The following is a 26100-nucleotide window of genomic DNA, read 5'->3' as shown; positions in this document are numbered from 1 at the left end:
GGTGGTATGAGCCCCAGGGAGTGATGCAGATCTCCTCCTGCGTCCCCTGTGCTCATGTCTAGGGAGGCGCACCAGAGTTTTTCCCATCCATGGTACACACAGGTGGGTGAAATAAGGGTGTCTGGCTTGCGCCGCAGGAGTTAGCCAGATGTGAGAAAGCCAGAGTTGCGAGGGCCTTGGGGCTCGCTAGCAGTCCCACCCTTGACTAAGGCATCTGGATGCCCTGAGTAAGACACGGCAGGAGCAACCTCCAATTATCCATATTCCGGTGTTTACTACCCCCCACCCTGCCCCTCACCCGCCCCGCCTTTCCGCCCCACGGAACTCCCTCCATGGGCCACTCCTGTGACACAGACACCCACAACCAAAAGGACAAAAGCTAAAGAAACAAGCGGTGAGAGCGCAGATGGAACCAAAGTATAGCTGGTAAAGCCCCTCACAAAATATTCAATAGTTCCAACAGCGCCCCATAATGCCCCATGAGGGCTTATCCCCATATATGTTTGTTGCTTGTGGTGGACCCAGCTCAGCAGGGTCATCACCAACGTTATTTACTAGTCTTGTGGGCGCTGCTCTGAGTGCAGCAGCCCACTTTCAACGTGTTTTTAAACACTTCTTCTAAAATTATGGAAACCTCTCCTGGCAAACATTGCGTTGTTCATGCATTTGAGATTGATTCTTGATTTTATTGGGCTTTAATGATGGATCATAACATGTTATTACTGTTTTTAGTAATGTGGTGATCCTCTGACAAAGCCAATAGGTTTGCCTTATATATTTATGTGATGACCCCTTGACAAAGCCAATAGGCCTTGCATAATTAAAAAATGACACCCTCTTATATTGTGATGTTGCATCTAGTATACGTGGGGGGTAAGGTATATTGTGACCATGGGGTTTAGGACCCTCTAGGGCATGGGTACTCACAAACCTTCTCTCGCGGGCCAAATTTACAGTGTGGTTTGTGGCTGAGGGCCTCACCAGTGGAGGTGGGGTCAGTGGGGGAGGGCTACGGGGCTAGAGCAAAAAAAAACTGTGACTGTGAGGTTGAACGCAGGTCCATGCAGCGGTCGCCTTCGTCCACTGAACCACCAGACCCGGCATACACACATCTCTCTCTCTCTGTCTCTCTCTGTCTCTCTCTCTCTCCCCCTCCCTCTCTCTAGGTCTCCCTCCCTCTGTCTCCCTCCTTCCCTCTCTTTCTCTCTGTCTCCCTCCCTCCCTCTTTCTATCTCTCTCTCCCTCCCTCCATCCCTCTCTGTCTCACTCACTCTGTCTGTCTCCCCCTCTCTCTCTCTTTCTCCCTCCCTCTCTCTCTGTCTTCCTCCCTCTCTGTCTCCCTCCCACTCTCCCTCTGTCTCCTTCCCTCTCTCTCCCAATGTCTCGCTCAGTCTGTCTCCCTCTGTCTCCCTCGATCTGTCGCCCTCTGTCTCCCTCTGTCTCCGTTCCTCTGTCTCCGTCCTCTGTCTCCCTCTCTCTGTCTCCCTCTCGCTCTCTCTCTCCCTCTGTCTGTCTCCCTCTGTCTGTCTCCCTCCCTCCCTCTGTCTCCCTCTCTTTCTGCCTCCCTCTCTCTCTGTCTCCCTCTGTTTCCCTATATCTGGCTCTGTCTCCCTCCCTCTGTCTCCCCCCCTCTGTCTCCCTCCCTCTATCTCCCTCTGTCCGTCTCCCTCTGTCTTTCTCCCTCAGTCTGTCTCCCTCTTTTTGTCTCCCTCTCCATCCCTCTGTCTCCCCCTGACTCCCTCCCTCTGTCTCCCTCTCCCTGTCTCCCTCTCTCTCTGTCTCCCTCTCTCTGTCTCCCTCTTTCTCCCTCTCTCTCTGTCTCCACCCCTCTTCCTCCCTCTGTCACCCTTTGTCTCCCTCCCTCTGTCTCCCTCCGCCTCCCTCTCCCTCTCTCTGTCTCTCTGCCCCTCTGTCTCTGTCTCTGTCTGTCTCTGCCTCTATCTGTCTATCCCTGTCTCAGCCTCTATCTGTCTCTATCAGTCTCTGCCTGTCCATGTCTCCCCCCCTCTGTCTCCCTCTCCGTCTCTCTGTTTCTGTCTGTCTCTGCCTCTATCTGTCTGCCCCTGTGCCTGTCTCTACCTCTATCTGTCTCTGTCTGTCCCTGTCTCTGTCTCTATCTTTGTCTGTCTCTATCTCTGTCTGTCTCTGCCTCTTTCTATCTCTGTCTGTCTCTGCCTCTTTCTATATCTGCCTCTATCTGTCCCTTCCTCAATCTCTGTCTCTATCTCTGTCTCCCCCTCGCTGTCTCTCTCTCTCTGTCTCTCTCTCTCTGTCTCTATCGCTGTCTGTCTCTACCTCTATCTGTCTCTGCCTCTGTCAGTCTGTCCCTGTCTCTGCCCCTTTCTAGCTCTGTATGCCCCTGTCTCTGCCTCTATCTGTCTCTGTCCCTATATGTCTCTATCTGTGTCTGTATCTATCTGTCTCTGCCTCTATCTGTCTCTGCCTCTATCTGTCTCTGTCTCTGTCTGTCAGTCTGTCCCTGTCTCTGTCTGTCTCTGTCTCCATCTCTATCAGTCTCTGTCTGATTCTGTCTCTGTGCCCCGGGCAGTACACATGTACTGTTTATACACGTCCCCGTCACCAGCCCAGAGACAGCCCCCCCCCCCCACTCCCCCATCTCCCTGTGTAATGTAAAAGCCAGCTCTTTTTCTCTTTGAATTTGCTGCTACGCGGGATTTGTCTTTCAACACTGGGCCTGGGGTCACAAATGTCACTGGCTTTATTTCTGACTCTCACCCCCAAGCTGTCAGATCAAAGCACCCCTTTGGTGCCAGTCACCCCTCTATGTAGGTATGAATGCATTAATTATATATAGCGCCAACCTGGTGGCAAGCATTTGTGCGCTGTGCTGCTAGAGCGGAGACCAGGCCTGAGCTCCCTGCCTTGGCTCAACCCTCTGACAACAGGCTGGTGGGAAACATCACATCACAGGCTCTTAACACACACCTCACCCGGCTCTCACTCCCTGCTGCCCTCCGTCACCTCACCCAGCTCTCAATCCCTGCTGTCCTCTGTCACCTCACCCCATGTGTGTGGCAGACCAGGCTGAGACAGCTTCCCGGGCACACACACAGCCGCACCTGAGTACTTCACAGGTCTTTAAAAGGCCATTTACTTGTTAATGAGGCTTTGTTGTATTTCACCTCTTCTTAGTGCCCCTGCATCCCCACTCTGACTATCGCTGGAATCGCCCTGCCCCCATAGAGCAGAGTCTTTCTGAGTCTGCGCTGCTGCAACTGACGGTGTTTGCTAACACTCTTTAAAAAAAACACAGGTACGATCTCTGCAAGGTCCGCGTGACGCAAAGGAAGGCTTTACGGGCCACTGGCGGCCCGCGGGCCGGACTATGAGTACTCGTGCTCTTGGGGTTAGATGTGAAATGGATGTCACCAAATGTTTTTTTTCTACCTGATGCATATATTTGTAATGCAATGTATTGTATTCAGTAGTGGGTGTAGTTAACGTTTTTTACTTTTTAATAAAAAAAAAACTGACTGGACAATAATTTATTGATGATTGTTGTGGTGTGCCAGCAAGAGTAGATTCCTCACCCAAACGACCACCTCTGTTTATGCCTTGGACTACTTTGGTTCGTTACCCCGATAGAGTCAAGTGCTAAAATAGGGTGCTTGGTTTCCAGTAAGGAGACAATTGTGGATGTTTGACTTGTGAAAACGTACATCCACCACAGCTAATAACCCAATTTCTTACAGGCAGTGTAACCAGAAAAAAGGAGGAGGTGTGGAGGAGAGGCTTTTCTGGTGAGTAGCAAGTGCTTTTCCTCCATTTGGTTCCACTTAAAAATGACAGGAGCCCAAAGTCCTGTGTATTGGTCACTGTGTACATCTTGCTGTAGGGCAGGTGATAGTATTGAACTGGAGCATTAATATTCTCTAGTCTGTTTGGTGATTGTGTGCCAGGTTTTATTGCAACATTAACTAACAGAATTATTAACTTTATTGATTTTCAGATGTTTTAAAACGTTTGATTTACTATTGATAACATTTTGTCATGCTCTTTGACATATTCTCAGTCAGACATACACTAGGTCTAATTCCTACTAGGAACAGGGGATATGAGGGTGCAAAGAGGAGCATCAAGGAATCTAAACTGGGGAGTTCTGATGTTTACTATGTGTTTATAGAGTTTTCAATACCCCTTGGTGCTTGTTGTTCCATTATATGTAATGTTAGAAATTGGGTTTCTGGTTGGCAGAGGTATTCACCCTGTCCAAGCAGGAACCACAATCCTTGTCAGAGTAGGTTACAACACAGCCTAAATTATACTGTGCTCACCCTCTAGTAGCTTGGCACAGGGCAGTTAGGCTTTACTAAATAGGTAATGTGTAAAGTATTTGTGCAACACTTCATATACCAACACAGTGAAACACCACAAAAAGACTCCATATCAGGCTAGAAAAGTAGATTATGATTTTATAAATAAAATAAGACTAATATGTGCCTAAAGAGGTAGTTGGTTGCGCTGGACCAGGAAAAACTTCAGAATCCAGGCTGATCATGATGGAGCGCGGGCCGTATACAGAATCCACGCAAGCCCCGGAACTAAAGTACCTTGATCCTGGGCGTAATCACAAGATGCATCAGTGATCTCTACGCGGGTGAGTTGTTATGCTGAATTTCTCCACGCAACTGTGGTAATGCATCGTGCCTGTGAGCGAAGCATCGGTTCTGAAGCGCGGCGGTTCCGAAGACAATGCACTGGGTTTCACCACACTGTAGAGGTGATGAGTTGATCTTCTCCTTACAGTGGTGGCAATGTGTTGGCCCTGGATTGGTGGTCCCAAGTGCGATTCGACTGTTCCAAGTGTGATGTGCTGGTCCGGTACCCGCAACAGCATCGGTGCATCAATCCTGCTCTCACAGCTGAGGATGCATCAGTTCCACTGGAGCAAACACCTAGGCCCACTTTCAAGGGTCCACGACTGGGATAGCACCACTTGGCAGGGCAGATTCACAAGCAGATGAGCCCAAGGGTTGGAACAGGAGGGTTCTAAATCTTTTGTGTCCCTGAAACTTAGGTAAAAGGAGGCAACCGGCAAGCCCTAGGAGTTATTCTGGATTCAAGTGATGCGGGCCCAGTCCTTCTCACCCAGGCACTGGAACAGCAGGCAGCAGGGCAGTTCAACACGCCAAGAGTGCAGCTAAGCAGAGTCCAGCAAAGCAGCAGTCCAGCAGAGTGGCAGTCCTTTCAGCAACCCAGCAGTTTGTCTTCCTGACAGAGTAATCACAGGTCCAGAAGTGCACTGATTTAGTAGTGCCAGAGGTCCAGTACTTATTCCCAGTGGTGCCTTTGAAGAGGGAGAGACTTCAAAGAAAGCTTTGAAGTGCAAAGAGGCTCTCCCTTCCTTCCCTGGCTCCAGTCACACTACAGGGGTTAATTAATCATTAGTGGGGACAGGGCCCAGTCCTTTTAGGTGTAAATGTCAGCGTCTCCCTCCCATCCTGCTCAGGATGGGCCGACTGTATGCAGAGGAGCACTCACGCACCCTACCCTTCCTATGTGTGTGACTGTCTAGAGGGAGTGCAGGAAGCCAGCTGTCACCCACCCCAGACATGTATTCCAGAGAAAGGCAGAAGGCACCAAATGGAAAGGGGCGACCGAATCGGTCCCCCCGAACTTATGGCCGAGTGCCTCGATCCCCCCGGGAAGCCATTTTGGGCGGGAGGCGCGTCTCAGCTGGTATGCCCGAAGCGGCGTAGCTGGGGCGCGCTCGTTCCCGCCCTAGAGTGGGCTGGCCTAGACACCGACGCAGCCAGCCACGCCCTCAGGGGCAGGCAGGGGCGGGTATACGCCCGCCCTGAAGACGGATGAAAAGGGACGCAAGACCAGAAGACATCCTCTTGTTCTTGTGCTCTGAAGCTGCACCTCCTCGCTGCACGTGAGCTCGGGACAGAACGAAGAGCCAATTTTGAGCGTTTTAATCTCTCTCTTTGTCTTTTAGATACTTCGTCGAAAGGATGCCCAAGAAAGGAGCAAAGAGAATGTCGACTGACCAGTTGGTTCGGGCACTCATGAAGGACATGTCCGAAATTAAGAAGCGGTTGGCGGAGCGAGGGGGCCGGTCGGGGGAGACGTCCCGGTTCCCTGTTCTCCGCTCGAAGCGCCAGCCCCGGTACCGGCCCCGGTACCGGATGAGGGGAATCCGATTCCCGTGATAGTCACCCCGACGTCTGCCGGAGATATGCCTCCCGAGTTGGCGGCACAGTTAGCAGCATGGTTGGGGGACAGTAATGGGGGCGCCATGGCTACCGAAGCGCAAGCTCTCATAAAGCAGTTGCGCGAGAAACGTGATACAGCCAAGGTGCCCGCGCCGGATGCGGCGATAGACAAGCCACGAGGGACGGAAGTAGCGTCCGGTGCAGGTAAGCGGCCATTGCCGATTGCAAGGGATGAGTCAACACCCTCTCGTAGAGAAAGATTGGGGCAACATGTTCCTTTGCCAATAAAGGAAAAGATTTGGGCGGGGGAATACGTTAACATTTTCTCCCTGCTCGTTGATCACTATGAGGTCGAAACTGTTAAAGGTCAAAAGGATCTGATGCATCCGAGTGTTTGGCGCGCAAAAATGGCCGCCTTTAAAGTGAATGAAAATATTGGTAACTGGGGTAATGCTTGGGGAATTTTCACGGCAATTTTGGGGGAACGTAGGCCTGATTTGCTCCCTGAATTTCCAGTATATCAGTCACGAATTATGGGGTACTCGACATCACACCAAGGTAACCAATGGTTCTGTTATGACAACCTTTTTAGGAAAGCGATGGAGCATAACAAAAGTTTAACCTGGGACTGTTACGATTCTTTAACATGGAATAAGATGAAAGAGTCGGGAATGTTGAAAGTGCCATTGGTGGGGAGTGCTGTTAGTGAGTCCTCCCGCCACAATGGGGGGACGCCCTTTCGGTCGGGTACGGGTACAGACGATTACCCGAGACCCGCCGGCAATACAGGGAAGAGGGGGTTCTGTTACAATTTCAACAGAAGCAAATGTACTAGGCCCCCGGGATCTTGTAAGTTCAAACACGAATGTAGTGGTTGTGGGGCACCCCATCCTGAGTCCTCGTGCAGAGCCAAATCGGGTGAGAATGGGGGTAGAGGAGGCGCCAAACAGGTCTAACATAGTCCGAGGGGCGCCTTTACCAACCCCGATTGATACCCTGGCGATGATTCCCTGGCTCAGCGAATACCCAGATCGTACTTCTGCTGGGGTGCTACGAAACGGTTTTTCATATGGTTTCCGCATCCCGGTGGGTAGCTTTCAGGGTGTCGGGACGTGCAAAAATCAACTTTCCGTCTTGCAGCATACTACTGTAGTACAGGATAAGATCCGGAAAGAGGTTAGCCGAGGTCGGGTTGCCGGCCCGTTTCCTGTCCCCCCGGTACCGAACTTTGTTTGTTCTCCTTTAGGGGTGGTCCCCAAGAAGGACCCGGGTGAGTTTCGATTGATTCACAATTTATCAGCCCCTCATGGCCTTTCTGTAAACGATGCAATTAATCCAGAAATGTGTTCGGTGCGGTACGCATCCTTCGATGAGGCCGTAGCCCTCTTGAATCGCCTGGGGCCCGGGACGCTGATGGCGAAATCAGATATCGAGTCAGCGTTCCGTTTGCTCCCGGTATACCCAGATGACCAACGTTTGTTGGGATTCATGTTTCAAGGTTTATATTACATGGACAGGTGTATGCCAATGGGGTGCTCGATATCTTGTGCTTATTTCGAGAAATTCAGTAGTTTTCTGCAATGGGTTTACACGAAGAAAACAGGTTTTCGGAATGTGATGCATTACCTCGATGACTTTCTGTTCCTTGGGGCCGCTGGGGATGATGAATGTGCCCGGGCCTTGACTGAATTTTGTATTTTAATGAGTCAATTTGGCGTGCCGTTGGCACCAGGTAAAACTGTGGGTCCCACGACTTGTCTCGAGTTCCTCGGGATCGAGTTGGACTCTAGTGAGGGTTGTTTTCGTTTACCAGCTTCCAAAGTATCGAAATTCAAGACAGCCCTGCAAATGTGTATCACTGCATCTAAAGTTACGCTGCATCAATTGCAGCAATTGGTGGGGAAGTTGAATTTTGCCTTGAGGGTGATCCCGATGGCCCGCCCCTTCTCCCGTTCGATTGCACAGGCGATGGTCGGCCTAAAGGAGGGTCACCATCGCACGAGGTTATCGGCCGAGGTCCGCCAAGACATGCGTATTTGGTTAGCATTTTTGGCGGATTTCAATGGTCGAGTCGTCTGGAACAAACCGGCCTTGTCCTCTGAAGAGCTGGGTCTATGGACGGATTCAGCGGGAAGCATGGGTTTCGGCGCCATCTTCGGCACAAAATGGTCGGCACAAAAGTGGCCAACATGGTGGCACGATGAGGGGCTGACGAGTAATATTGCTTTCCTTGAGCTGTTTCCTATTTTGGTGGCCCTCAGATCCTGGCCCGATGGTTTCAAAAATCATTCTGTCATATTTTGGTCTGACAATATGACCGTTGTAGAATGCATTAATAGTCAGGCAGCACGTTGTAAAATGATTTTGAGGCTGCTTAAAGAAATTGTCTTACTGTGTATGCAACTGAACGTGGTATTCAGAGCAAAACATGTCCCGGGGGTGATGAATCAGGCTGCTGATGCACTGTCTCGTTTTCAAATGCAGGCTTTCTCGGGTTTCCTTCCCTCAGCGGACCCCGAGCCAGCACCCTTTCCCGAAGCTCTCTGGTCTCTCGGTGCCCCGAACTTCGTTACCTCGTGGGAGAGAGTCTAGCACCAAGGACGAGGAAGGCATACGAAGGGGCGTTTCGGGCTTATTTGGCCTTTTTGGGGACTGAGAGAGGGGGACTTTGGGGGCACGAGGATTGGGTAGTACATTTTCTGATGTCCTTGCGTAAGGCTGGGAAGTCGGTGGCTACAGCCCAGAGGCATCGTGCTGCCATCTCCTTTGTTGCCAGGGCTCATAATATCCAGGACCCGACAGCGTCTTTTGCTGTACAGAAAGCGCTGCGTGGGTGGCAACGCCTTGAGGGTCGCAGAGTAGATGAGAGGCGCCCGATAGGTCTGGATAGGTTGTCCCAGTTGCTGGCCACACTCCCCGACACATGCTCGTCTCAGTTCGAGGCCTGTTTGTTCCGAGCCGCTTTTACGCTTGCATTTCACGGGGCTATGAGGATAAGTGAGCTGGTGGCGAGGAGCAAGCGGGATGTGGCGGGGGGTTTGTGCCGGGAACACGTTCAGATCAGGGGTGAGACTATGACGGTATCCTTTGTCAAGTCAAAAACCGATCAAAGTGGGGTGGGAGACTGCATAGTCATTCGCAGGATTCCAGGGTCCTCCATGTGTCCGGTGAGGTGTTTAGAGGATTACCTAGCACAAAGGGTGGCATCATGGGGGGGGACAATGTTGAGACACGCGGACGCCACCCCACTGACAAGGTTTCAGTTTCAGCGGGTGCTCGCAATGTCAATTACCGCAGCGGGCTTGGACCCGGGTGAGTTTGGGACCCATTCCTTTCGGATAGGGGCTGCCACGGAAGCTGCAGCCAGGGGTCTTAATGTGGAACAAGTAAAACGAGTGGGGCGTTGGTCCTCCAATTGTTATAAGAGGTATGTGCGGTTGCACATGTTGTGAAGCTGTAACAATGTACTCACGCTTCTTGTCTTTTGTTTGGTTTTCAGTTACGCAAGCCTTCGAGGCGGGGCGGACTATGCAGTCGACCCAACACCGGGCCAGCGGTCAGACATCACCGGCTGTGAGAAAGGAGGTGTGGGTCGTGGGCCACTCATACGTGAGGCGTGCCGCAGACGTATTCAAAGCAGGTGACATGATTCACGTAGCTGGGGAATACGGGTACAGGATGTCCTTCTACGGAAGGGGCGGTCTCTGTATTGACCAGTTTCAAGCTTACTTTGAGGGTTTGTTAGGGCGGATGAGGTCACCGCCGTCTATAATCATAGTACATTTAGGGGGCAATGATTTGGTCACCACCGGTAGACGACTTCTCCTGGAGGCAATGCTTTCCACCGTAAGTTGGTTGGCGAGGAAAGTTCCGGGGTGTATAATTGCGTGGTCTCATATGATCCCACGAAAAGTGTGGCGGGGGGCTATTTCGATCCCTGCTTTGAACCATTCTGTGAGGAAACTTAATAACAAAATGAGTAGGTTGTTCCGTTCCAGGACATTGCATTCTATCTCGCACGGTTGTATTAATGATGACAGCATGTATATGGGGGATGGTGTGCATTTGTCTCGGGTGGGAAATGAGTTACTCATAGGAGACTTCTTAGCATGGTTAAAAACGTTGGAACATGACCTTTAGCTAGGAGTTTTGGTGGGGGGCCCGGATAGCCGGTCAACTATCCGGGCCTGTGGCGGTAAGGTCATGATCGGTGAGCACTAATTAGTAGATCCCTATGAGTGGGCGTCACCCAACACGGATGGGAGCGCTCGGGAGAGGTGGCCATTGGCCCCTCAATGGGGAGGCGGTCCCTTCTAAGGATGGGTCGCCGGAAGTAAAGGAAAGGCGGTCAAGGCCCCTTCCTTTGTAGGAGGGGTTACAGCCCCCTCCTGGGGAATTTCCCGGGGCCAGTGACATCTGCGACGGCAGATGCGGTAAGTTGTGTGGGGTTGGGATAAGGGCCACGATACCTTCTAGATACCTCACACGAGTATTCGAACGACCTTTAACTGGCGTCGAGTTTTAGGTGCCCCCGTCAAGTCAAGGGAAATTGGTAGTAGTTGCACTTGAGGTACGCCTCCGTGCTGTCGCCCATCCCAAGTGGGAGGGGTAAGTCCGGTTAGGGATCTTGACACCGGTTATGACCTTGCCGTTGGCCCTTAAACGTTAGGTTGTACAATTTCAATATGTCAAGAAATGTTTTGTAGGTTGCTAGTTCGGCTAGGAGAACCTCTGTATTAGAGAATCTGTTAAGGTTAGCCAAACATCGCAATATGGTAATGAAATTGTACATAACATGAAACGTTTAATGTTTTAATTTTGTTTTAATAAATACGGCCGGGATGGTCACTCCATCCCACTTCCAAAAACTTCAAGAACTGTTTCCGGTTTCACTCCTTTTGGGGATTGTGTTGAGAGGGGGTGGCGGGTATCTCGGCTATATGGAAAGGGGCGACCGAATCGGTCCCCCCGAACTTATGGCCGAGTGCCTCGATCCCCCCGGGAAGCCATTTTGGGCGGGAGGCGCGTCTCAGCTGGTATGCCCGAAGCGGCGTAGCTGGGGCGCGCTCGTTCCCGCCCTAGAGTGGGCTGGCCTAGACACCGACGCAGCCAGCCACGCCCTCAGGGGCAGGCAGGGGCGGGTATACGCCCGCCCTGAAGACGGATGAAAAGGGACGCAAGACCAGAAGACATCCTCTTGTTCTTGTGCTCTGAAGCTGCACCTCCTCGCTGCACGTGAGCTCGGGACAGAACGAAGAGCCAATTTTGACCCACCCACCAGCCCCTGAAGACGGCCAGTTGTGTATAATAAAGTTGATTAATTTTGTTTTTGTTTTCGTTTCCAGGTTGTAGTGCCATGTTGATTTTGAGTTAATAAAGAATGTTCGTTTTGAGTATGTTTGCCATTAAAGATATTCAGTTAGTGTCGAATTTTGATCTATGCTCTTTCGGTCATAAGCGGCCAATGTATTCTTAGGTTAATTTGCACTGTCGTATTTATTTTGGTAGGCGGTAAGGTCATGATCGGTGAGCACTAATTAGTAGATCCCTATGAGTGGGCGTCACCCAACACGGATGGGAGCGCTCGGGAGAGGTGGCCATTGGCCCCTCAATGGGGAGGCGGTCCCTTCTAAGGATGGGTCGCCGGAAGTAAAGGAAAGGCGGTCAAGGCCCCTTCCTTTGTAGGAGGGGTTACAGCCCCCTCCTGGGGAATTTCCCGGGGCCAGTGACATCTGCGACGGCAGATGCGGTAAGTTGTGTGGGGTTGGGATAAGGGCCACGATACCTTCTAGATACCTCACACGAGTATTCGAACGACCTTTAACTGGCGTCGAGTTTTAGGTGCCCCCGTCAAGTCAAGGGAAATTGGTAGTAGTTGCACTTGAGGTACGCCTCCGTGCTGTCGCCCATCCCAAGTGGGAGGGGTAAGTCCGGTTAGGGATCTTGACACCGGTTATGACCTTGCCGTTGGCCCTTAAACGTTAGGTTGTACAATTTCAATATGTCAAGAAATGTTTTGTAGGTTGCTAGTTCGGCTAGGAGAACCTCTGTATTAGAGAATCTGTTAAGGTTAGCCAAACATCGCAATATGGTAATGAAATTGTACATAACATGAAACGTTTAATGTTTTAATTTTGTTTTAATAAATACGGCCGGGATGGTCACTCCATCCCACTTCCAAAAACTTCAAGAACTGTTTCCGGTTTCACTCCTTTTGGGGATTGTGTTGAGAGGGGGTGGCGGGTATCTCGGCTATATGGGTAAAGTCAATGATTGAGCATGTTTTCTGCGTAACCCTGGTATATGCTGGGAGGCTCTCTGATGTTACTCATCCATTTAACATGCCCAATGATAGTTCTTCCAGCAGGGATGCACATCTATCTTGTGTCACATTGTTTGCTAGGTTGAATATGGCCCATTGGACTTTCTTTCCTGCCATTTAGTAAGTTCATGTTAAAATCTCCTCATAGAATGATATTAGCGTGTGGGTGACCAAGTTTAAGAGTAGCCAATGTTGCTACTAGGGTATCGATATTTGATCTCTTTTGTTTGGATGATGGATGGATGTAGATATTCTGTATTAGTAAGCTGAAGAGGTTAGAGGCCGTTAGTTTGATACATAACATCCATGTGGAGTCTAGATCTACTTCTGAGGCCTGACATGAGATGTAGGTCGAGACGTACATTGAAAGGCCTCCTTTAGCTCTTCCGTATTTCGAGTCTTTCTTGGCCAGATTAAGGTATTCTTTGTAGTAAGTTAATGCCAACTTTCTAAAAGTAGCATTTGCTAAACTGGAATTTAAAATCAAACTTCACCATAAGTTGGGATTTTATATTGTGAGTTCAGTGACACTAAACTTGAAAAGTCTATCTCTTCACCATTGAGAGTTACACTTAATCGATGTAATAAAATAATCCCAATGTCTATGGGAGAGATAGGCCTTGCAGTAATGAAAAACGAAATTGGGAGTTTTTCACTACCAAGGCGTATAAAACGAAAGTACATGTCCTACTTTTTAAATACATTGCACCCTGCCCTCTGGGACTAATATGTATTAAAAAGGAAATTTTAGGCCTGAAAGAGTTTTCACTTGCCAGGTCGACATTGGCAGTTTAAACTGCAAATAAAGGCGCTGCAGTGGCAGACCTGAGACATGATTAAGGGGCTACTTATGTGGCTGGTAGAATCAGTGCTGCAGGCCTACTAGTAGCATTTAATTTACAGGCCCTGTGCACATATAGTGCACTTTACTGGGGCTTATAAGTAAATGAAATATGCCAATTGGGTATGAGCCATTGTTGCCATGTTTAGAGGAGAGATCATATGCACTTAACACTGGTGGTTAGCACTAGTGAAGTGCTTAGAGTTCTAATGTCATTTCTACAGGAACTAGCGTAACTAGTGGTTCCTTAAAAGAAGGCATATAAAGTAATACTGCACAGAAATACAATGATCTCTATGTTTTGTGTTTACAATGGAATGTATTCATTTATTGAAACAAATAAAATAAGAGAAACATAGAAGTGGGACAATATATAACAAAAGAAGAAGCAATTTAGACTATCTGAACTCAGGCATTGGAAGCATGTGGCTAAAGTACAAACAATGAGTACGCCACAATAACATAGTACCGTTGCTCATATTAATAATAAAGAGTGAACAAGTCAAGTTAAGGTACTCACGTTGATGATGTTTCCATTCCTAAGAAGATAGAGGCATCATCATCAGTACACAACAAGTTATGCCTGAGAAAACGCCTAAATATGAGTATACATGAATCCCTTAAGAATTGCGGAATAATAATTTGAAGAGCACAGGGAGTGACAGGAACAAGTCCCGGGCCCAGATAAGAAATTTGTGCTGAGAATCTGAAGGGCCGAAATGGCCCACGGCACGTTCCCGCCAACTGCAGGAGTAACAACTGGCCGAGATCGGCCCGTAATTAAATTGAATCACCTAAAGTGCACCGCGTGGAATCGAGGTACAAGGGACCTGAAAATGGTCCTTGATAAGCAACTGCCAAGTGCACGAGTGGCAAGTGGCAGAGCCAAAATCATCCAATGTGCTCAGGTACTGCTTCTATGTTTCTCTTATATTTTTTGATTCAATAAATTAATACATTCCATTGTGAATTCAAAACATAGAGATGATTTTATGTCTGAGCAGTATTACTTTATATGCCTTCTGGTAAGGGAGCACTGTTCCTGTAAAAATTACCTGTACCCTAGTTCCCTTCTGAATTCCAGGGTTTGAAATTACTCTCAACATGTAGACTGCCTAAGGAGGCAGGTGTTTGATCCATTTAAAGTTAATGAAGATTGATAATTTTTGACAGCAAAATGCAGGTTTGCTGAAAGGGCAGTCCCTTATGGTGGCCTTGAATTTTTCAGAGGGTGAAGGTAACTGTAGGAAATTTTTGGATGAAAGTAGCATCGCGCTGTGCCCCACACAAATCATAATTTCTAAAATCAAAAACACGAGGCATGTTGGATTACCAGACCAGATGTGGTCAAGCATGATTTGTCACCGTTCAGTAATACATATAATTTGGTTACCGCAAACAAAGCTGCCTGAGCTATGGCTATATCAATCCAGCAACCAGCACTAATATTGTAGTGAAATGAACATTATTGAAACGTAGGAAGGTTTCAAGAAGGAAAGAACCTATAATATCAGGCTTATATCTTCAATTCAACCAATGGAAAAAAAGCTATTTTTGAATGTTGTTACTTTTTTGCTTTACATAAAATCTCAAAGCACAAATGCATAATACTGTATAATACCAACTCAAAATACACAATTAGAGCACATTCTGCTATTGGCATGACCTTGTGGTGCATTTGACAGTACAGTGACTTTCCAACTGTTTATTCGACAGATTGGTACAGCCACTAGGAATTGTTGGTTGAAGTTCCACTAGCTGCATAGCTTTGTGTTCTGCACTATAGTAAGGTAGTGATCGGGGCAGTGATTACATCTAAATTGAATATGGGAATGACCATTGTTGCCTCCTCCCTGAAGCATAGCAGAGTATGTCCATCCACTGGCAGACAGTAAGGGCTGCAGTGAGCTTTAAAATCTTGACTTCTGTGTTTTATTGTCTGAGTGGGAAAGGGTCATCCTATTTAGCACATAAACCAGGGGTGCCCAAGTATGTCAAGGAAGGCCAGATCAATGTTAGATCTTCATGTTTGTTTTTGTTAAAAAAAAAGCATAAAAGCATGGATCACAGAATGACTAGCAATAGATTGAGGCGAGGTAGCAGCTCTGCTAGTTACGAAATCCTGACACAGTCAGGTCATTTACAAATGATTTAGCATCAGTTGCACCACGAACATGCGGAATATCACTTAATTCCCAATTGTTGGGTTTAGTGTCAATTTAGCCCACCCCCGTTAAGTTTCCTTTTTGTAAAATTTTTACCCAAATGAGAATGGCTCAAGCAATAACCATCTGACAGGAACTCTGAAACTGATATGTGCCTTGACCTCAAGTCATTTTCTCCTTAATCAGTGTCCAGCCGGTATCTCACATATTGTTTGTACATGAGGTATCCCACTGTGTATCGTTTTGTAGCTAATTAAATGTATTGTGTACAAATTGCGTAATTTTCGTGATCAACAAGCAAAAAATGGTGACATTTTAGCTACCCCTACCTGGAATGACTGCGCATATCACGCCTATGGAACTTTACATGTTGGATCTTCAGATGGTTCTATTTATGGCTAAGTCAAAGAAAGACCCGCAAATGTGTGTTTTGAGTCATTAAAGGTGTTCCAGTACTTTGTGACGTGGGTCTACTGCTGAAGCTCTACGACTATTCTGTAGAAGTTATTGCCACTACAGGAACGGGAGACCCAGTCTGTCAGTCGGAATGGGTGCCAAGAGCCATATTTGTTTTAGATACCTCCAATTCTGTGATTTCACCAGAGTGAAGAAGGGTGTTTTGATGAGTTTGGATTCAAAATAGGTGGGAATGCCTATTAGAGCAAGTGGATCTTCCTCAATTAACATGGCCCACTACTAACAAATGTATTTATGATATTTTTATGTTTGTGTATACTTCCTTGGATAAAGCACAGATAAGTATGACTAAGGTGTTTGGCATTCATGTTTATGGAGAGGGCAGGAAAGAGACAGACTCTTGGCCCAGTCAAAATGTTCACACCGATCTGGTATTTCAATGAGGTGAGGTAAGTCGTTAATTACCACAGAAGGCCTATGAAGGATGCTTTTAAAGTGAATGTTGAGCGCTCCAGCAGCCACATGCAGTTTCGACTGGAACATTGAAATGCTCACCCTCCTTTCATGGACCTGGAACTACAGAGACTTCAAGAAACAGAGGCTTTCCATTCAGCTACCTTTCTGTGATAGATCCCAGAGCATCTGTAATGTCAGACACTACAAAAAGTACTGTAGAGAGATAAATTGTCTTCCTCTTTTATCAGCCTTCGCTGCTGCAAAAGATAGACCACAGAGCAGCCCTATTTTCCCTTCACTGGTTTGGTTCAACAAAAGCTCTGTGGGTGCAACAGCTAGTGAAAGGATTTCAAATAGAGCTGCTAATTTATCCCTCCTAGTCTTCTTTCCCTGAAAAGATAACATTTACTTCAAAGGAACAAGGATCAGTGCCAGCAGAAATGCATTTTGAAGGAGCAATTGTTCCCATTGTAATGGGGAGTGGGGATGATATGATAAGTTTCCGAGGTTTGCAAATAATGTTTTTCTAGCAAACAGAAATTAGAGGGACTGAGTTTTCTGACTTCACGGTTTTCAATATCTGGCATTTTACACGTATTTCAAGATGGAGGGCATTCATTTTCTTTAGACACCCTTGAACCCGGGATTGACCTGTTTAGACTTCAAAGAAGCCTATCTGTCTGGAAATTTAAATATTAGAAAGCTGGTCTCACTAGATGATGGTTGCATTTAGGTTCACCAGAAGTTATACTGAGGTGCGAAGTTCCTTTCTTTTTGTCATGCACCAAAGAAGCTGGTAGAAGAACACCAGTATTTATTAGGGAGGATGGAGGTGATTGACAGGCCAGTTGCCAGGGTATTCCATCTTTTTGTAGTAAAATGTGTGGAATTACCAAATATATGCATGCACTTCTGTGATACAATTCAGAATTTCTGTCACACTTAAGCAGACAAATAGGATTAAATAGCAAATTAAAAACAGAATTTAATGTTATTTACCCTTTGAGAATTCATAGATGGTTTGCAAACTAAAACCCCTCAGCAAATATATTGGTCTAAGGCTACTTTTTGTCTTGTTATAATAATTTCAACAATCTTAACAAGTTAAGAAGTAATGTTATTATTAATCTACTCAATATTTTTTCTTTTACAAATGAGTAATGAAATACTAGGAAACCTCTGCCTGAATTTTAATTTGTACCTTGCCGGCTCCAAAAGCAGGTCCATTAAACCACCTGGATTAAGTTTTGTGGTGTTATAAAGATTTTCCAAGTTTTGATGGAAAGTTCAAATTGTATTAAAGACATGGAGGAGTGTATTATGCATTTCTTCCTTGCTTTATTAAGAATGATCCAGTACGTATAATGTGGTTGCCCTGTGTCCCTCCGAACCTGGGTATATAATAATAAACTACAAGTTGTTCTGTAACGTGGCACAATTCCGGCAAGAATTGTAAGAAATGCTATTTAATAAACATGAATAATAAGGGTCAAATGATGATCCCTATCAGGCAGAGTATGGAAGCTTCTATTCGTAATGCATTACATGCCTCTGCAAAATTACATTATAATCCCCCACAAACCACGAAACAACAAATATTTCATCAACTAGTTACATGCATTGTTGAGCTGTCCATAACTCACAGAATACATATAATACAATAGATTCAACTGACATACATTAAGTTAAAAATCAAAGGTTCACAGTGCTCACATATACAAACATGAAAACATAAAGGACACTGTTGGACTTGGCCCTTTCCCCCAGAATTTTTTGCTTTTTGCCCCCCTTGTCTAGGATGTCTCCCCAATGGTAACAATTATTGTATAGGCCATGAGAGGTAAGAGTTGCCCTGTTTTAAAATGTAATGTCACGAAATGGTGTGTAGGAAATATCCCCCCATTTTAGAAATGTACCTGACTGAAATGTTCTGTATTTAAAATGGATGCCATGGCCATGGGTTTTGCCACCTGACTGCCGTAGGTCAGCGGTCTAGATATTATTACCCAGCCACCCCTAGCTTTTGGAGGGAAGCCTGGCACCCAGGGTGCTCAACCCCTCCCCTTGAGCCAGTTTAGACCAGTTTGCCCCTAACATTCTAGAAGGTTCTGGCACTGACTGGGAGGAGGGTACAAGTAAGGAGGATGTGCCACCAGAGAGGCAGACAGAGCTGGGACAAGAACGTGAGGGGACCTGCTGTGAGGTGTTACCACCACTTGGGCCTGTGAGCTGGGCCCTGCATTCATCCAACCCCCCCCTCTACCGTCCCTGGGGCCCCTGATGAAGGAGGGCCCCCCCCTAGGTCCCTGATGCTGTTGGGACCTTAAACCACGCCAGCGCCGCGCTGAAGGAGCGCCGAGAAGGAAAGGAACCGATTGGATCCCCCCCCCCAGGAGGTGAGGAGTGTGCCCCTGGGGCCTATTGTGGGACTGTCCGCCCCCCTTGTGAAGCTGTGGCCCTTTGGAAGCGCTGGGATGTGAGGAGCTGCCTGCGAAGCGCTGTATGGGGAGGATTGTGCCCCCGAGGAACTGGTACTTGTGGGAGCGCTGGGCCTGTGTGGCCTGAGGGAACTGTGCCACTGGGAACTGCTGCTGGCTCAAGCGCTGTGAAGCCCTAAGCGCTATAATCGCCTCTACAAGCGCTGCATGTCCCGGACTCACCTGTGTTACTGTGGGGCCAGGAAGATTTGTTGTGCCTACAGAGCACCGTGTTGTTGGAAGTGCTACCCCTTTCAAGCGCTATCCCCCACGACCCCAAAAGAGGTGAGGAGCTTGCCGCCAGGGAGAGCCACGTGTGCGCTGCCTCGGGAACTGCCAGGAATCACCACCGCAGCCCGGGAGCGAGGAGGAGGTGAGGCCGCACTGCGGCATGAATAATTATTCAGTGGGTGCCTACCCCGCATCGCAAAGTTGCCACGGATCACCGCTGCGGCCTGGGTGGAGCCGGAGTCCCCCGCGGGCTTCCCCATGACGTAATGGGATTGGTCCTGGCCGGAGCGCCCCCCGGAAGTCCCGCCCCGCCGCAGATGAAGCGGAAAAGATGCTGACCCCAAGCCCCGGGTCCCCTGAGAGAGGAGGGCCCCGGGTGAAGCAGGAAGCCGGCCGGAGGTGTCGAGTGGCTGCGGGGCTCCCGTGGTGAAGAGGGAGCCCCGATTGTGCTGCCGGGGGCCGAGTGAGGCCTTGCAGGCCCCGTGTGACCCGCCCCTATCAAAGGAGCTGCCCAGGGGCTCTCATGCTTTGAGAGAGCCCCCGCATGCTCCCATGCCGTTGCAGGGCCCCGTGCGCAGAGAGAGCCCTGACGTCGAGAGGACCGGCCGAGTGCTGCAGAGGGCGGGGCCCTCCGACGCTAAGGAGAGCCCAGCGAGTCTAGGGCAGCAATTCTAGAAGCCCCGGGTCCCCGTGAGAGAGGAGGGGCCCGGGTGAAGCAGGAAGAGTGCCTTGTGCTCGAGGAGACATCCCAAGAACCCCGGTGAGTGGCAACTCGGCCGCATAATGGGTTGGGGGCATGTCGGGGCAGTTGATCGATACCCGCCCCCCCTGGAGACTGGAGCGAGGGCCGTTGGCCCAGATTAGCCTGCGGAGAGCCTGCAACTTCGTCCAGAAGGGACCGAAAGTCCCCCCCCACCCCCCGAAGTGGGCCCGGACCTAAATTAGGCCCACAGTGTCTGTGGGTTGGGGCCTGGAGTCGGGGCACAGGGTCGGTGCCCGCCCCCCTATGGCTGGCAATCTTGGAGACCTCCAGCTAGGACACCATGTTTTAGGGGCCCCCATTTATGCCTGTATAGGTGGTAGTTAGGCCCTGGACTGGTAAGCCGCCTGAAAAGAGAACTGACGTCGATGCCCATTGGTACCCGGTTACCTTTTGTGCCCAGGGTACCAGTCAGGTTATGAAACTAATTTTCAGATGTTTCCTGCCCATGATACCTGCGTAGGCCTGACCTCCAATCTGCATGCCTATGCCCCGAGGAGGGGTTGTCCTATGTTGAGGTTCTTAGGCCTAGAGTCAGGCCCATGTTAAATGCATTTAGGCTATGGTATCTGTCCCCAGGCTCAATGTGATTTAGGCCTGGTGTATTTTAGGTGTTCCATCCAGGGCTAAAACTGCTGATGCCACTGAGATGTGCCGCAGACCCTGCCTTATGATTGAGGCCTATACCTTATGTTGATGCCCTCATGCGCATGCTCATAGTTTAATGCCTAACGTCACACCATAATGTGTATGCCTAATGTTTAACTTCACGCGGAGGGTTGGCTGTTGTATACACCCTGATGGTTTATGCTTATGGTGACGCCAATTTACTGTCTGATGTATTTGCTGCAGGTTGGAGGCTAAGGAGTTACGCTCTCCAGTTCTTTTCCCTAAGGCTACAGCACTGGTGTTCTGCATAACCTGTTGCTCTGGTGAAGGAGGCCTAAGGGCCCTATGGTTACACCTGCCAGTTATCATATGCTTTGATGCCATGATGTTTTTCCCTTACAGGGGTTGTGTTGACGTTATAATGCATGATGTGTGTTTACTCGTCATGTTGTGTTTTGCAATTGCAGCCTACTACCAAGGATGAAGGCCTGAGTTTGCCCTGCGAGATCGCCCTTGGGCATCATTAATAATTCTTTCTTTCCCTCATGTAGTCTACTAAGGGCTCGTGCTTATGACCACACATTCTTTTTATTTCAGCCACGGACTCACGGACTGGACCATTTTTCCCAATGTGCCCTTGTAAATAATCCCCCTGATATACTTGGCCCTGGTGCCAGTTGGCGCCCTGTTGTGATTACCACTGTTTTGCATTTTTGACTTGCAGGTTGGAGATACTACTAAACTACTTCTTTTTTCCAACCAGAGGCGGTGTGGTATCTCTTTTCTGGTGTGCCTGGAGGGTCGTCTGTGGGTACTGCGTGAGTGCTTTACACTTGTCCTTCGAAGTTTGGCCTGCCCGCTCTGCACCATGCTACCCCCCTGGAGATTTGGTAACCCCATTTCTTACAGACACATATAGTTAAATGTCCACACTTATGAAGTTCAAGGTATCCTTATATTGTTCCTTTTTGTATTTGTGGGATAGCTGACGTAGGACATAAGATATTCATGTTGATTTCGACACTCTGATAAAGTGTACATGGTTATATATCTTAGCGGGTCTTCCTCAGGACTGTAAAACCAGAGGGACAGCCTCCAGTGGAAGAATCCAGGAACACAGACTTTGCATCCTGTTGAATATCATCAAGGTATATTCCATGTCATCATGGTCCGAAGCCAGGGTACACTAGGTATGTGAATTGGGGTAAGTATCACCGAATACTCCTTTTCCTTGGATCCACAAAACCCTTTCAAATGATTTCTTGGTTTCTGTTTCAAGAAGCTAATCAGAAACAGCAATACTTAGCTTGCTGCATGGCCTTGTATTCTTTTACAAGGAGGCCTTGCAGCAAGCTGACAGAATTATTCATATTATGCTACTTTAAAGCATATTAAAAATAGGTAAGGAAGTACACACAATGGGTTTGCAATACGTTTCAGAAATAGAAGCAGAAGACAAATCAACCACTCTAGGAATGTCTCCAAATATTCACCTTCCCAGAAATCGTTTGAAGGAATGGCTCCCCTAATTAAATCAGTGCAGACTATAAAATATCAGTCCCAGCCTGTGCATTTTCCAGCTTACCCATCTTAAAAGAGCGGCAGTTAAACAAGGTTTTGAATAATATGTGGAGCTGGGTGGCAAACGTTCCGAGAGACAACTTATCAATCCTCACATACTTTGAGGTAGTGAACTACAAAATGCTTTGGATGGAGAGGAAAGGAACGAGAATCTTCAGAAGACATCAGAGACTCTTTTACACTAACTCAAACACACTAATATTGTTCGTTTTACAGAAAGAACTTACAGACTGGGAGACTTATCAGAGAATGCACATCCTAATTCCCTTCAGGAATCTGTGAATGACAAGATGTTCACCAACGGATCTCTATGACTTAGAGTGTTCACCATTCTGTATGACTTACCTAAAGAAATCAGCTGACTCAAGGGGTTCACCATGAATAAGGCATATGGCGTAATGTAATTGATCCGACAAAATATGGAGAACAGTTGCGCCCCATTGGCAGTCGCACAGCAAAATCCAGGAGTGCTCAATTGACTCCAGTCTTGATTTGATGATCCATTTTATTCAATTTCACTCCATGTTTTGTCAAATGTTTTTTCTCTACTTTCTCCATCCACAGCACAGCATCATCAGCATCCTTGAGCATCTTAAGCATCCTGTATCCATTGAATTAGGTCCCTCCATAGAAGTCGATCCCACGAAGCCAATGACGCAAGAACTGTATTGAATACTGGTTTCTTCGAGGAGATAAATATTTTTCTGGACCTTTGCTGATCCCCTTGACTGGCTCCCTGTAAGAGTTGGTCACCCAAAGTAACTCTAAGTACCCGCATTCCACTCAGTTTTTCTTGAAAAAGTTACAGCGGGCCTGATTACAAGTTGGTTGATTTATTCTGACTTGTGTGCAAACCCCTGTTTACACACAGGTTGAAATTTCAAGTTTGAAGGTGTTTAACCCGTCCGATAGCTATTGGATGCATTAAATAACTCAACCTAGGTTACATTTAGGCAGGCCAAACTTGCCCAAATTTAACAGGGGAAAAGCATACAGTTTATACCGTATTATGAGGATTGAGAGGCATATTATCAAGAACAGACAATAAAATTATCGCCGCAGGTTCCAGGTTAACACCAGAACCTGGGCTGCTCTTGGAATTCACCACGACATATTATCAAGCCCATTATCGCCGCTTTAGCGGCCGTTTCCTGCCGATAAAGCGGCGATAATTTTATCGCCTGTTCTTGATAATATGCCCCTGAGTGCGTTAAACACATAATCCTTATGTTATTCCCCACAAACACTTAATAGGTGCCATTTATCGCACCCTATTATTAAAGTACCCCCTGGCATCGTTATTTATTAGGTGCGATAAATAGCACCTTTACTCGTAATCAGGTCCTAAGTGTCAAATTCAGTGAATTCGCCAACGCTTGTTCACAGCAAAGTAAAATGTCTTGATTTATTGTTTCTTATAAATTCTATATCGACTGAACCTTCTGGTGGATCCTTTTCATTTTGGTGTCCATAAATTCATAAGAATATAATCTATTTATATACATTGTTGTTGAATTTCATGAGTGTTGAGTTTATTTCTTCTTTAATTGATTTGGTGCAGTTTAAATGCTTTGCATTTTTTCTCCTTGTGTAAGCCTGACTGCCCAGAGCCACAGCTATGCAGACTTGAGGTACATTTTAACAAATTAAACCCGACTGATTGTATAGGGGGTGGAAGTGTATCACATGGTGAGATCACACAATCACCCCTTATACACCCATTTCTTAACGATGGGCTAAAGAAACCAACTTTTCCTACACATCTGGAGGAATTCTCCTATCACTTCTGCATAGTTCTACTTCATTAATACAGACCTCATCTCTTACATCAAACCGCCTTTCCTTGGCATTCAAATCTTCATCATTATGCCATCCTTTAATCACATATTCTTTAACCGTAAGTCACATTTTCCACTTTAGTTTCATTCCACTCCTCATAATTGATTGCATCACGATTCACCCACAATACTTGCAACTCTTCAAAACAGGCACCTTCCACTGGTAGTCCTGAGATACAATCTGCCACACAGTGTTTTCCTTTCACATCTTGAACATCAAAGTTAAACTCACTAACTCCTTCCATCCACCTCCTTATCCTAGGTGTGTCCTGCATACTACCTTTTCAAAAAAATACATTCACCAACAGCTTGTGATCAGTCTTTACATCAACAGGTATTCCCAACAAATATAACTAAAATGTTGCGTAGTCCATGTACCCACAAGATCCTCTCTTTCAATTACTGAGTTGTCTGAACCGTCTTCTTAAAAACATCAAAAAGTCTGAATGTAGGCAGGCTACACAACTGGTTGTTTACCATTTTAAATGCTCCAGAACATTCTTCAGTCCAATTAAAATCCACTTCTTGCTTTAGTAATTGTCTCATTGGATGAATCACTGAAACAAAATTCATCACAATATTAGACTAGTATTTCATCACCCAGGAATGACCATAGGTGTTCTTTATTTTCAGGTATATGTGTCTTATTGATAGATTCCAACAATTCAGTATTGGGATTAATCCTGTGTCCTGATATAATGAATCGAAATTTGCCTAGCGTAGTAACGGTAAGTTTCAATTCTATTAAGGACACGGAGGTGAGGATTATGCTTTTCTCTCTTCGCTGTCCACACAGCAGTCAGAAAAGCATCAAACTTGAAAAAATGTGTTGTATTCCAAACACAGGAATATCAGAAAACATCATAATAACATTTTTATAACTACAAGTCCCATGAGATCAACATTAGGCAGTCCTTTCTTAGTGTCCATAAATTCCAATATAAGGCGTCCATCCTGTGAACTCCTCCTCTTTCTTCGTCGCGAGTCGGGCCAAAGTCTCAAGCATCTCGTTTCGCACCATCATTTCCTGGCGGAAAAAAGAACAACGTGAGCTAAGCAATACCCGCTGGGTTCGAAGGCAAGATAACAAGACATTGCTACAAGTCCATTACATGCACTCCAGAAACAATAATCCACATTGAAATCCGGAAAGAGATTACTTACACCAGTACGGGCGGGATCTCCGCAGGAGGTATGGGTGGGATAATCCTCGCCTCCGTGTCCTTAATAGAATTGAAACTTACCGTTACTACGCTAGGCAAATTTCGATTCTATGTCAGGACCGGAGGCTTCGGATTATGCTTGTTCAAAGCTTGTCCACCACCAAACTAGCAATATCCACCACCGGCTTAAAATAGAACCTTTTGAAGGTGGAATCCAAAGACCAATCCGCAGCGCGCATGAGGTCTTCTAAACGTGCCCCAAGGGCAAACGCTTTGGAGGCCATGGCCCCTCTTGCGGAGTGAGCTCCGAACTGCTTTGTATCAATACCAGCTTCCTGCATTACCCAACTCACCCACCGGGCTATAGTGGGGGAAGAGACAGCCTTGTGAGGTTTGCGCAGTGCAATGAGTAATTGCCGCCCGCCCGGAGGGCGAAGTTCCGTCGTGACCTCCTCATAGGTTTTCAAACACTGTACCACACACAACTTAGGGACATCTGCAAATGCCGGATAAGAAATAGACCTCGTCGCCGATTTCGTGCGGCGGCCCACGGTAAAGGTCACCCCATCCGGGGAAAACGCTCTCGCCGTGACATCTAGGGCACGCACGTCAGACACTCTGCGACATGACACTAAACAGAGGAGCATCGCCAGTTTAGCTGATAGTTCCTTTAAGGAGAGATACTTGTTATGCTGCCAGGAAAGAAAAAGGTTCAACACCACGTTAACATCCCACAGGACGGAATATCGTGGCTCCGGCGGTAAAGCCAGACGCACTCCTCTGAGGAGCCGACACACAAGGGGATGTTCCCCGACCGCCACTCCATCCAACTGCACATGAGCTGCTGATATGGCAGAACGTATCGTGTTAATAGTCCGGTATGCTAAACCGGCAGTAGAAAGTTCCTCCAGAAAATTCAGGATGGGAACGAGGCCTGCGACCATGGGATCCAAATCCCGTCGAAGACACCAACGAACCCACCTGGTCCAAGCCGATCTATACCTCTTGGCAGTGCTACCTGCCCAGGCCTTGGACAAAAAGTGCTGAGCTGAGTTCGAAAG

This window comes from Lissotriton vulgaris, chromosome 5 (genome assembly GCF_964263255.1).
Source record: "Lissotriton vulgaris chromosome 5, aLisVul1.2, whole genome shotgun sequence".
NCBI classification, from domain to species: Eukaryota; Metazoa; Chordata; class Amphibia; order Caudata; family Salamandridae; genus Lissotriton; species Lissotriton vulgaris.
The sequence above is the reverse complement of the archived record's forward strand: the minus strand, read 5'-3'. Positions refer to the sequence as shown.